At 38.9% G+C, this 12,976-nt stretch overlaps 1 long non-coding RNA gene across 3 annotated transcripts; it reads right to left on the bottom strand.

Moving 5' to 3' along the window:
- Positions 1-341: 341 nt before the first annotated feature.
- On the bottom strand, positions 342-3,758 carry LOC132706515 (uncharacterized). 3 transcript variants are annotated; one of them, XR_009619595.1, is made up of 3 exons: positions 2,325-3,758; positions 654-1,332; positions 342-599 (listed from the first exon to the last, which is right to left on the bottom strand). It is a non-coding gene; the product is annotated as an uncharacterized LOC132706515 (long non-coding RNA). The 3 variants fall into 3 exon arrangements; XR_009619594.1 differs by having other exon boundaries at positions 654-813; XR_009619596.1 differs by having other exon boundaries at positions 342-574; positions 654-813.
- Between the last annotated feature and the right edge of the window lie 9,218 nt (positions 3,759-12,976).

Here is a 12,976-nt window from a genome sequence, read left to right as displayed (position 1 = left end):
TCGTTATTCTAATTTCTAATCCATCTGGAAATGATTTTATGTTGACCAATTCTATAAGAGAGAGCGTTTGGACTCTATGTACAATCGTTAACTTCAGTAGGAGAAACTAATTTAATTATTTTAATGACAGTTAATTGCTTTAATGACAAGTCATTAGAACGTAACCCTTTTACAAAGTCAGGGACATAACTAGGGCCCCAAGTGCTGTTATATCTTGGTTTACTTGGCCTTAGATTATAAACACCTTAAAAAACCTAGTTAGATTTGCATTGTTAAATAAATCTGATCCAAAAATAAGGCCGTGCTGCACTGAAAGAACTCAATGAGCCATAGGACTTGCCTTGTCTAAAATGAATAGTAAGGAAATCTAATACAGCCTAGGTGAGAAGTAATAACACTCCACTCCCCTCCTTTCGTAGAAGCTCCACCAAAGTTTAAATGCATGCAGGTATTAAATGCCTCAAGGTAGCGCTCTGAACAGATGATAGAAAAATATCCAGCAAATCTTCTGGAATGCTTGCCTGACAAAATCCCTGCAGCCAGGGTAAGGGATTTCCACAAAGGGTGACCTCTCCTGTCACAAGAAGAAGGTAATTTGTCTGGAATTAGAAACAATAAATAACTACAACGCCTCCCATGAAAAAAAAGCAAACCAATGCTGGCTGTGCCCGTAAGGGATTACTGCGATCCCTGTAGCTCAATCAGCCTTGATTTTTCGTAAAACAAGTGGCAACAAGCAAAACGGGGGGAAAACATAGAAGAAACTGTCGCTCCAAAAAACAGTAAACGCGTCTTCATTAGATGCCTCCGGATCTGGAAATTAGGAAATAAACTTTCCGCATTTCTTACTTAGGCGAGAAGCAAACAGTTCGATTTATGGGAATCCAAATTTGCTTGTTATTTTAGCAAAAGCATTGTCCGAAAGGTACCATTCACCATCAAAATTCAAATTCGTGGGTTCCTTATGCGCTTCAAAATTATCGGAAGATCGAATGTAAGATGCTTTAACCCATAACCTCCTTTCTTCACACCAACCCCAAGGCGCCTCGAAATTTCGTTTAAAACAGGAAATTTTACTCACCCTATTCTATTTACATACAAAATAGCAGTTGTGTTATCAATCCTCAAAAGTGTCTCGCAGTTAGTCAAATACGAGGCGAAGCATTAGAGACCAAATGGGGCCGCAGTTAATTCTAGTGCATTAATATGAAACTGAGCTTCCCTAGGACTCCAAAGTCCTCTGGCACAATTCCCCAACCCAAAGGAGTACCATCTGAGAAAATCTCAAGTTTGTAACATTGCTGCCTTACAGGGCATTCAGGATTCTGTAAACTTTTTAGCCATCACATAAAATCCCTCCGTAAATAACAAGGAATTATCATCCAAATATCATAATTATCAACAGAGTCTTGAAGGGCTAGATATTTGATTCTCTCAAAAATTCTTAGTATATACCCAACTGTAACGAACTGCTGGGCAAACTGAAAACTAGCACAGCACAAAGCTCGGCAAAGACTCTTATTTCGCAACGGCAAAACTTACTTACTCATCAGAAAAACAAGTGGTGGGATTCAAAAAAAAAAACAAAACCTAAAAATTTACAGGATTTCGAAGGATGTAAAACATTCTTATAATTAATAACATAACCCAACCTAATCAGTGTGTTGCAAGTTACTTGAACATTTTTTAAGGATAGCTAACTATCACCAAATAGTAAAGTTATCTAAATAAACTATTGAGGGAAAAGCCTTGGCAGGGAGATAAGAAACCACAGATTTCATTAATTCTGTAAAGGCCCACGGGGCGGTGCATAAACCAAAGGGTAACACGTTAAACTGATAACAGAGAGCATCAAAATAAAATCTTAGAAAATTCTTTTGATTTTCAATTATTGGGACTAGAAAGTAAGCTTCTTTCAAGTCCAGAGTGGTCATAAAGGACTTCCTTGTGAAGAGTGTTTCTACTAATTTTCTGTCTTCCAGTTTAAAATGACAAGTGTCAATAAAAGCATTCAGTTTCTTTAAATTTAAAACTAATCAAACCGAACCATCCAATTTTGAAACCAAAAAGATCTGTAAAATAAATTGATTCTTACAAGGTTCGCAAACTGCAATTGCACCTATCTCTAACAGGTGTTTGACCACATTACAAATTGAATCTTTTTCTTGTTGGGACCAAACAGGATCTGTCGTAATCAAGTCCTGTATAACTGGCCTCGCAAATGGAATTTTATATCCATCTAACCAAGGTAGAATCTGTGCATCTTGAGTTCTAGAGTTCCAAATGTCCCGAAACTCGTGCAATCTTTCAACAAAAGTACTTACTATTTTTTCCTGGGGACACAACTCCACCCCCTTTCCTCTCGAACCTTCCTGTATTCCCTCTTTTGAGGGTACAATGACTTTCACCCACTTCAGCCTTGCAACTTCCGGGAACGAAGTGGGACGGTCGAGTTTAAATTTGTATGCTATAAAAGCCTTGTTCCGGATGCACCTGACTTTAACTCGGCCACTAATCTGCAGCTAATCTGATTGATTTGAGCCTATCAGCCAAATCTTCTCCATATAAACAAGAGTGCAAAGAAGCATCAACGAGCACTTCCTTCATACAAGGCTGCATTTCATTTGAGACCAGCGAAAGGCTTAACGCGGCTGAACTTCTATATACTGAACCTAAATGGTGTATTTTGCTTAAAACAAATATTGCATTACTCAACATTTCGATGAGAAGTAAGTACTACTCATCCTTAACCGGTTTCAAAAGCAAGGTCAAGAGCGTCCTACCAACCACCATCAAAGCACCCCTTGTTGCAGTCAGTCTCTCATCCCTTTTCTTTCCACCTTTGTTGATGGCAGATTTCATCTGCACATTCAATTTAGGAGAGTTATTGAGCGGGCAATTCTTCGGCACAGGATATCAACGCAAAAGGTTACTGAGACAATCTTCGGACACACCGGATTTCAAAAAGGTATTAATCTGACTTGCCAAAATGTCATGACACATCAAACTTTGTGTTGGGACTATCGACCCCATAGCTTAAAGGCCATTTTGCTTTAAATCCGTCTCAAGGGGCTCAACAATGACATCAGAATTAATTGAAGGGCCTAAAAAATATACTTACGATGGAGTAAATGCATTCCAACAGCCATAAAAAATTGTTCATTATGTCCCAGTATCCCGGGCGCCTCATCCATAGCCGGACGAGCCAGAAAACTCTATTTTTTCGATGTCGAAAAAATATAAAACCATATGTATGGCCGACCCCCTCACAAAAGGATTGCTTCCAATTGTGAAACACTTACATACGACTGCTGTCGTATAAGTGGGAAAGATGGGGGGTCTTTCGAGTTCTGGGGATTCCGATCGGAACCCGGACGATGAAGAAATCGTCTCCCAATTGTAAGAAAATCTCGTTGATGGGAACCACGCCACTAGCGATTATGTAATCGCGGATGGAAAGATTTAATCTTTCGTCGTAGGTAGGTTCTTTCTTCATCCGATAAGGAATAACGTAAATCTCACTTGTACTTCTCCATTTAACTTCCAAAAACGCTGAAAAAAGCTGAAAACACCGACGCCGAATAAAAATGAACATGTGCCACCAAAGCACAAAAAGAGGAATGAGGTTAAGACCATAGATGGCGAATATACCGTCCATGGTAAGTTATTCCACAGTTTTTTGGCTCTGCTTTAAAGCTGTGGTGCCACCTAGCGACTAGAAGGGGGACTACGTATATTGATTTCATAGAAGAGGTGTAACATATAATTACTAGTCCATGCAGGGAAAAATCCATTCTTACTTTAAAATGTTTATTATAAATATAAATAAAGGAGTAAATTTAGTTATAAATCAATGTTAGAATATTTATAAAAAAAAAAATATTCAACATCAAAATAATCACTATCGTCACTGGACTCTCGTCCCCCACATTAATTAATTAATTCCGGCACTAGTCCACTTCGGCAAATATTTTCTTCTTCGATGACATGTCCTACACATTTTTCCAATTAGAAGAAGATATTTTTTCCCGGAACTAAATTACGGCGAGGTGTTGTTTCTTCTTAAACCGGGTTTCAGCTGTCCGCATATCACTCCATCACGACAACACCGTTCGGTGGAATATTGGGAAGCAATTTTTCCGAAAACCATTTTGCAAAGACGTAATAGTCAACCTTTGCCTCTTTGACATCTTTTTCAGAAAAACAACAAAGCGTTATCTACTCAACAATTTTAATCAATAATAAATTCTTGTATTTGACTTAAATATCTAAGTAAGTCATCAGTAAATAATGAATTAACAAACTAAAACAAAACTAAGAATATATTAAAGTATTGAACAAAGTATTTCGTTCTATGGGAACTAACAAAACGCGTCGGATTAGCGACACAGATTAATTGTTTCGAAGAACCTGCAGAGTATCACGGATGCAAAGAATGACGCACAACGAAGAATGACTTTTAGAAGCAACGTATCAGAAGAAATGGAGATAAGCGACTTAAGTGGTACGGACATGTACCACGAATGGAGCATAACCGCAATGGACAAATCAAATCTGGAAGGATACTGATAAGAGGAATGAAAGAGGAAGGAAGACCTGGAAAAGAAGACGCACGCACACAGAGCTGTAATAAATTCGCTTATATACAAAAATTGTACGTTTTTTTTCCCAGTTTTGAAACACGCGGTATATAGTGATGTCGTTTTCTACACAGTGGCCGTCGCATTATTGCCAACTGTTATTTACCGACGTCAATGCAAACCAAACAAACCTAACCTCGAGAGAAAAATAAACCGCCACGCGATCATGTTGTGTGGCCGGCCGTAAATCAGGTACTCGGTGGTACCCCGACCAGCAACTTAACAGAACGTAAATAATAGCCCGGAATCGGTACTGCGATAGTTCCCGGTAGGTGGCTCTGCGCGTCTTTTATTTTTCATTTTCAGTATTTATTGTTCTTTTTTGCTCTGCCTGCGGGATCCCCGCCGAACCCCGCCTCTTGTGCTGAAATTGTAAAATACAAGTATGCCTCGGTCCCTCACGAAATTATAGAACCAAGGTATTAATGAGACTCCTAGCACGGAGAGGACCCGGGACGCGTCCTTGTGGCACCCCGCCCTGCTCGTGTTTCTAGATAAGTAGACCGTAGGCACTCTCTAGTGCTAACCACAGCCTGGATGAAATTAATGATCGCGCCGGTCTCATCGACACCGACATAAGCGAAGAACATCATAACAATTTCTCGCCCACACGGCCTACGATGATGACAGATGGCGGTTGTGCGGGCGTACGACGTGAGGACCAAGGCACCTCGTCTCTTCCTTTCTCTCTTCGGGATTCGAATTAATGACATTCGATAACGACTTATTAATCAGGCTTATCGCGTCATTGTTTTAAGTGTCCGAACTTCTTCGAGGCGTGTCTATTTGCTCACGACATGCCGGGCATTGTTTCATCCCAGCCGAGTATTTTTAGATCGAAGTTTAAGGGTTTAATGGTTTACCTAGCTGAGCTGGCTCTTCTCTTCGAATTATATCGACGAGGCGAGTGGAAAGAAAGTGGAGATAAAATGTGATGAACAACAACAACTGCAACAGTGCTGACAAAGTAACAAACACGAGAGGAATTCTGTGTTGAAAAAGATTCCATTTTTACCCTATGGGCTAGGCAATGTCATAGAAAAAACGTTCAGTCTCATCCGTTCAACTTTGTGAGTGATCGATGCTGCCCCAGAAAGCACAAAAATTGGATTTCTTGTAAACGTACATGCGTGGGATCCCAATTAGATAACATTAGACAATCATTTTATAAGTATTCTGGAGTAACATCAGCAAAGAGTGAGGTGAATATTGGAGTGCCCCAAGGCTCGATTTTGGGCCTTTTTGCCACTTTTTGCTGATGACACCACTCTGTTTCTGTGGATTCGTTATAAGACAGGTTGGAGAGTTCCAGTTAGTGCAAATAAATTAGTTTTTAATAATCCTAAAACAGAGATTTCTTTTCATCTAAAACATAAAAAACTTCAGTGGGACTCTCATTTAGATTTTCTTGCTCAGAAACTGACCACGAGAATTTGTATTTGCCTCAAAGTTTGACCGAAAATATCTTTTCTGGTGTGTTAAGGACTGCACTCAATATTGTTCTAAAATGGACGTCCATAAAAAATCAACATTTCTTCATATTTCTAATTAAGTTTGGTAAATACCTCAAGCAGAGATAGGTCTATAACCAAATATAGTAGTTGCTTGAATCTTAGAGGGAATTGATTGGTGAGACCGTTCACTGCAAACGCGTTAGGTAAGAATACACTAAAAGAAGGACGGAGGGTCTTCGGTGGGAGGCGAAAGAAATTTTGGAGGTCAAGAATATAGTCAAAAACGAAAAAGTTGGTTAGGTTTTTTTGTTGAATTTGGAACCTGCAGTGCGTTGTAGCGTTTGACGCCATCGCATCGAAAACTTTCTTTAGCCACCCCGTATACAAAGATGATCAAGCGATGGGACCCGGGCGATCGCCCGGCGTATACCGTGCGTTACGAAATTAATCGTCACCGATAAAATCAATTATTCGACGCGGGATTTATTGTCCGGGGCGGGGCGTCGGGGGGCGGGGGAAGATGAGGTCGATAAATCACCGCCCGCCGCTAATATGTCTCGTTCAGATCGAACGGTTTTCTTAAGTTTAAAGCCGTGTTCTCATGGCGGCCGTAATTTGTCCGAAGTCACTGGGCCTGATGTCCGGCCGGGAAGGTGGCCCGAACAGCGTGCAATCGATTTCAGTCGCTTCGCCGAAAACCACTCCGGACTTCTCATACGGGCGTCAGATGGCGGCACCAGGCACTCAATACGAAAGATCACCATTGGTTTTGTAGAGAGGATCGTTAGTTTCAATCAATATATTCTTCCTTCCAAATTATACAACGAGAGAAATGTGTAATTGATGAGTGATTGAAGTAAAGTGCGGGCCATTTTGGTAACAAGAACAGAAATATTTTGGAAAAAGCTGACTACGTCATTGTTGATCGGAAACCAAGTCCATGTGGTCGTTTTTTTCTACTGCACAAAAAAGAAGCTCAGGTTCTATCATTGCCAATAACAATAATACAATCCAGTGTAATTTTTATCTATTTCAATTAAAAATTGGACATCAGTTCTAAATGGGTACCATGGAAACAACATAGTCGTGGTATTAGGATGTCATTTTGCAGTCTATTTAATCTCAAACACGTCACGTTAGATGGCGCTCGAGTAGCTGCGTCAACAATTACTAGATACAATGCCCGTCCGTAACCGAATCGGTTTTTTCTGTGGTCGAAAACGTGTCTGGAAGTTTATTAATTGCGAGTCAAAACGAATTCCAGAGGCGTACTTCGGTGGTAGGGTCCCGCGGCGAGCCATCTCCGCGGGGCGCTACAGATAAATCAAAACTACCGATGGTATTAATATAATTCTAAAAACTCGGAGCAATTATTCCCGTGTCAAAGGTTTATTTATATCCTCGCGGTGGTTCGAAGCGGATGGGCGCGGCGGGACGTTATACAGGGTGTTCACACGACGACGGGGTATTATAAAGGGATACGCCAAAACTTTATTTAATTTGGCCGATGTTTTGTAGAGCTATAACATTAGCATTAACATTAGATTTAAAATCAAAAATACTTTTGCTATTGATAGACCTCAAGTTTGTGTTTCTTGTATCCACTGCAGTCGATATCATCCAAATGAAATTCAAATCTATCAGAAGACTTGATGCAGAGTTGAGCGTTCTTTCTAGGAGGAAGCGAGTTCGAAATTGTTGTAACCTAAACCATCACCCTAATTGCAGATACAGATAGAAAAGCATATATCATTTGTACAGTAAGCAAGACGATCCGCACTCTAATAGAAGATAAGTACGAAAGGTAACATTAGGATGACTCCCAGAGTTATCAGCGCCTATGTAGAGTCACTAGCAAAAGAAATTTAGATTCATATTATCGGCGGCCTTGCACACACATGAGTTTCAAAGAGCACTCTAAATAAACGTTTTTTTTTTTTTGAATATTTAGGAATGCACCTGACTAAACGGCACTAAATGTTGTGACTTTCACAAAGTTTTCCTTTTGAGATACGAAGAGGTCTAACGAGCGGAACAGTTTTTCCTAATAAGCGGTAATTTTTTCCTAAAATTGCAATAATTTTAAAACAAATTTCGAGTTCGATATTAGATTCAATCGAATCCCTAGAGAGTACTTTGATATTTAACGACAAATGATATTTTTACCCTTTAAAGTTCAGAAGAAAGGAGCAGTTATTGGGTTGTTCGGAAAGTCACTTCGTTTTTTTTGGGGAACATGAAAGACAGTTTTCGTATAATGAATAAATATTTTATTAAATTATATATTGGCCATTCTGGTCCGACACCTTTTGCCATCTTTCTGGCATTAACATAATTCCCCTCTCATAAAAGTTTTGGTCCTTGCTGGCAAAAAACTGGTTCAGGTGGTTTTTGACATCTTCATTTGAGGTAAAGGTTTTGCCATCCAAAAAATTTTGCAGGGACCGGAACAAATAGTAGTCGGAAGGCGCCAGATCTGGAGAATATGGTGGATGTTGGCGAGTGACCAAACTTGTGTGAGGTCTCGCATTATCCTGGTGGAACACTACACCCTTCCTGTTGATTAATTCGGGCCTCTTCTCTTTAAGTGAATCATTCAATTTGTCCAGTTGATGACAATAGACTTCTGAATTAATCGTTGTATTGTCCGGCAAAAGCTAAAAAAAAACAATTCCTTTGACATCCCACCAAACGAAGAGCATCACCTTTTTTTGGTGAATGTTGGCTTTTGACACGCTTTGAGCCGGTTCATCTTTTCCGCTCCATGACCTCTTGCGTTTAACATTGTTGTATACAACCCATTTTTCGTCCCCAGTAATAATCCGCCTCAAAAATGGATCATTTTCTTGACGTTTGAGGAGCGAATCACACACGTCAACGCGACGACACAAATTTCGCTCCATAAGGACATGGGGCACCCACACATCGAGCTTCGAGGTTAAGCCCATGCCTTTCAAATGGCCATAAACAGTCGAATTCGACAAATTTAATCTCTCACCGATCTCTCGTGTGGCTATTCGCCGATTTGCATCAACTAATGCCTTTATCGCATCTTTGTCAGCTTCGACCGGCCTTCCAGACCGTGGTGCATCTTCGACATCAAAATTGCCGGATCGAAATTTTGCAAACCAATTCTGGCACTGGCGTACTGTTAACACGCCTTCTCCATACACATCCGTCAATTTTTTTCTCGCTTGGGCAGCATTTTTACCTTTTCTGAAGTAAAAAAGTAAAATATGACGAAAATGCTGCTTATTGCTCTCCATATTTAAAAGGGCACCAACCAAAAACTACTGCGTAGAATTAATAGAACTTTTTCACACACAAGCCTTGCAATATCGGCTCTCAAGACATATAATGGTTATGCGGCTTAAGTGTGAAGTTGGTTTCGAAAAAACGTAATTAAGTCCTCTGACGGGAAAAAACGAAATGACTTTCCGAACAACCTTATACTTTTGATATAGATCAAAATAATCACATTTATTCAATAAATATAAAATTAGTGTACCAGTGTTTTCAAATTCGGTATTAGTATCAATAGAATTCCGCTTTGCTACTTAACTATGATTTTTTTCTAAAGTTGGGACAGTTTCAACTTGCTACAAAGCAAAAATCACTCTCTATGCCATAAAACAAAATAAAAAGATTTTTTTCAATAAATATTGCGTCACATGTGAGTCATTAAAATGATGCAGGGGGTTGAAAACAAAACAAACAAAAATCATTGGTTTGGTTTTACTTACAACACCCGGTTTTTTTTTTTAAACTAACATTTACAGTCACATTTATTGATGTATGGTCTGTTGCTCTATGACGGATCAGTTTCGGGCCACCCTATATATCCCCGAAAGGGTCGCCCTCAGACGTCACGCTGCGCAGACGCGTTCTCCGCAACCGAATCGAGCGCGATATTGGAAATCGAATCGCGCGGATCGGTTCTAGTCCGTAAATAACAGAAAACTGTCGATTAAAAGGCATTCGACGGCAACAAATCAACTTTTCCAATAAAGCCTCGCCGCGGGAACGGTACGCTCTCAATTAGACCGGGGAGTATTTTTCAAAAAAACGGCCTACATCGCGGCCGGCACCGTGGCATCGCGTATAGAAAACATCTGACAGTTTACCACGCGCACCTGTTGAGCTCTCGGCACACTAGATTACGGCACGGAGGGTGGTAGGACGGCGGTGTCGCGTACAGGGCGGCCCGACGACGGTTTCGGTCCTTCGAGCCGGATTCTCTCATAACACCAAATGAAAAGCAAAACTTAATGTACATTAGTGTTGTTTAAGCATGAATTACCTGAAACTGCGCACTCTAGTTATTATATATATATATATAAAGTTTCTTTGAAAAATTAACAAATTCAACCAGATTTTTGGAAACAAACTATGTCCTTCCTTTAACCTCTTTAAAGCATAGGCCTTAATTTTTTTTAACGTTAATTTATTTGAATTTTCTGTTACGTAGATAAATAATAAATCTTAATTACTTCAACGTGTACCAACTTTTAGGTTTGCCAAGGCAAAGTCCGCATTGAAGGGCCACTTTAGGCAAAGTCGCAAAGTAGATATTTCGGACATTGCCTACACTGTGGTACAACAATCTTAGGTTTGCCAAATATATAGCAGGCAATCTCCGATATAACCTGCTTCATTACCATCATGCTGTCAATATTCTTTGTTGTACAAGTATAAAGCACAGATTGCGATAGAAGAAAAAGAAATAATTTATTGTATCTTAAAGAACAATCACAAATACAAGTTGTATTGTCAAAAAAAAAGAGAAGTCTCTTCGGGTAGAATTAGGGCTCCTGTATTATGTTCATTATGTCCACTGTGCTATGAATTGTTTTTCTGTAACTGATAAAAACGGAGACCCTCAACCCAATGCTTAATATAAGCCAAAATTACGACAAATCTTGAATCGAAAAATATATATAGGGAAACGTTTAGAGAAGTGGTTGAGCGGCACTAGTGCAAACTGCTAGAACAGGGTATTTCGTCAAAAAGGTCGCCAAGTTGGCAAAACCTTGGAAAGCTCCCCGATTTAAGTATTAAGTATTGATCCGATTTACTAAACTCATTGACAGATGCAGATCATATAGAAACGTTTTTCTATTTCTATGTTTCCCGGAAAATTATTGTCATGTGTTTATAAGGCAATTGAATTAATTTTGATTTCCACAGCAAAAACAAAATTTATCGAGTGAAAAACAAGTGAGTAATTATAGTGTCAAATAATACTTTACTACACTGTTACTCCACCTTGTATGAACTTGAAAGTTTATACAAGCAGGTACTTGATAAACACCGCGTGTTTATTCAACAAACATCGTTATCAATTTTTCAGTGTTAGTGGTGGATTGTCCGGCATATAAGTCAGTTAAAATACCGAAATTTCCTAAAGCACAGTGCCGCCGCCTGATCAAGGCAAAAAGATAAATTTCATTTTATCCCGCATCTGAGGATACGGGCGCATAAATTGCACAGGATTTCCCTTTGTATTTGTTTCAGTGCACCGCCTCCGTCGCTTCTCGTATATACCTACATATACGTATACTTTTTTAAAATAGAACTCTCGAATGCTAATATTTTATTTTTACGTTATATATATATATATATATATATATATATATATATATATATATATATATATATATATATATATATATATATATATATATATATATATATATATATATATATATATATATATATATATATATATATATATATATATATATATATATATATATATATATATATATATATATATATATATATATATATATATATATATATATATATATTTCGGGCCAATAAAAGCAAAAACGCGGGGATGCACTGGGATATGGGAAAACGGCCGTTATACGTGTTAGAACGGTTGAAGCGCGGGTACGGCTTTCCTGTCACCCATCTATGTCAATACAAAATTGTGTCTTATTTTTTAGTGGCCCTACCATTTTTTTTAAAAAGATAATTGCCACTGGCAAGTTTGTACAGGTAACGCAGATTATTTAAAGGCAGTGTTCCGGCGCCCTCACTTTCCAGATTGTACCTATACATCTGAGATAAGAGCCAGTTAACTAGACTTTGCCGAACACGCGGCTTCTTCTTGATGTTTTGACCTTTTAAAGTTTACCCGTATGGTAACACTGTGACTATTTCTATTCTGATCATAATTTAATCATCTGTATCTTGTTGGTTATCTATGGTTGATCGGAGATATTTGTATTTCTCAATTGTCTATTTGTTCACCTTTCAGTGCGAGGACATGATTAGTGATTAGATTTTTATTTATGAACCTGAACTGAGTTCGTTGGATGTCCATGGTCAGTCGTGTTTCTCGGTTTGGTTGACTCTCTTTGATAAGGTTATAAGCCTATTATAGCAGTCTCGTCAGCGAATCTTATGTTATTAATGATGTTCCTCCAACATTCACCCCTTCTCATACGTTGAATAGTTGTGGAGATAAAACACATCCTTGTTGGACTCGTCGTTGTGCTGTGATTGCGTCTTTACACCCTTTGTGCCTACTATTGCTGTTTGGTTTTATCTATTTTATTGGTTTAATGCCGCGTTACTCTAGCTTTCTATAAGAATGTCATGTTGGACCTGGTCGAAGGTCTTCTGAAACCCGATCAAGCAGACGTGTTCAATCTGGTTGTATTCTCGACATTTCAACAGCAGAACTGCTAGTGCGAATAAACCCTCCCTGCTTGCTTGCTTATCGTTAGCAAATATTCGACTATTTAGATGAGGATGTCGCACTCTAGACCTTCTAGCTTATGACTTGTCTTTTTAGTCTGAACGAACGTCAGACCATCAGAACTGAACAAAATACCACAGTCGCTAAGATGTACCAAAATGTCCGAAGTTGTT

Source organism: Cylas formicarius, unplaced genomic scaffold, assembly GCF_029955315.1.
Source record: "Cylas formicarius isolate icCylForm1 unplaced genomic scaffold, icCylForm1.1 PGA_scaffold_8__14_contigs__length_24414737, whole genome shotgun sequence".
Taxonomy (NCBI): domain Eukaryota; kingdom Metazoa; phylum Arthropoda; class Insecta; order Coleoptera; family Brentidae; genus Cylas; species Cylas formicarius.
Note: the sequence above shows the minus strand (reverse complement) of the source record. Positions and strands in the feature narration are given on the sequence as shown.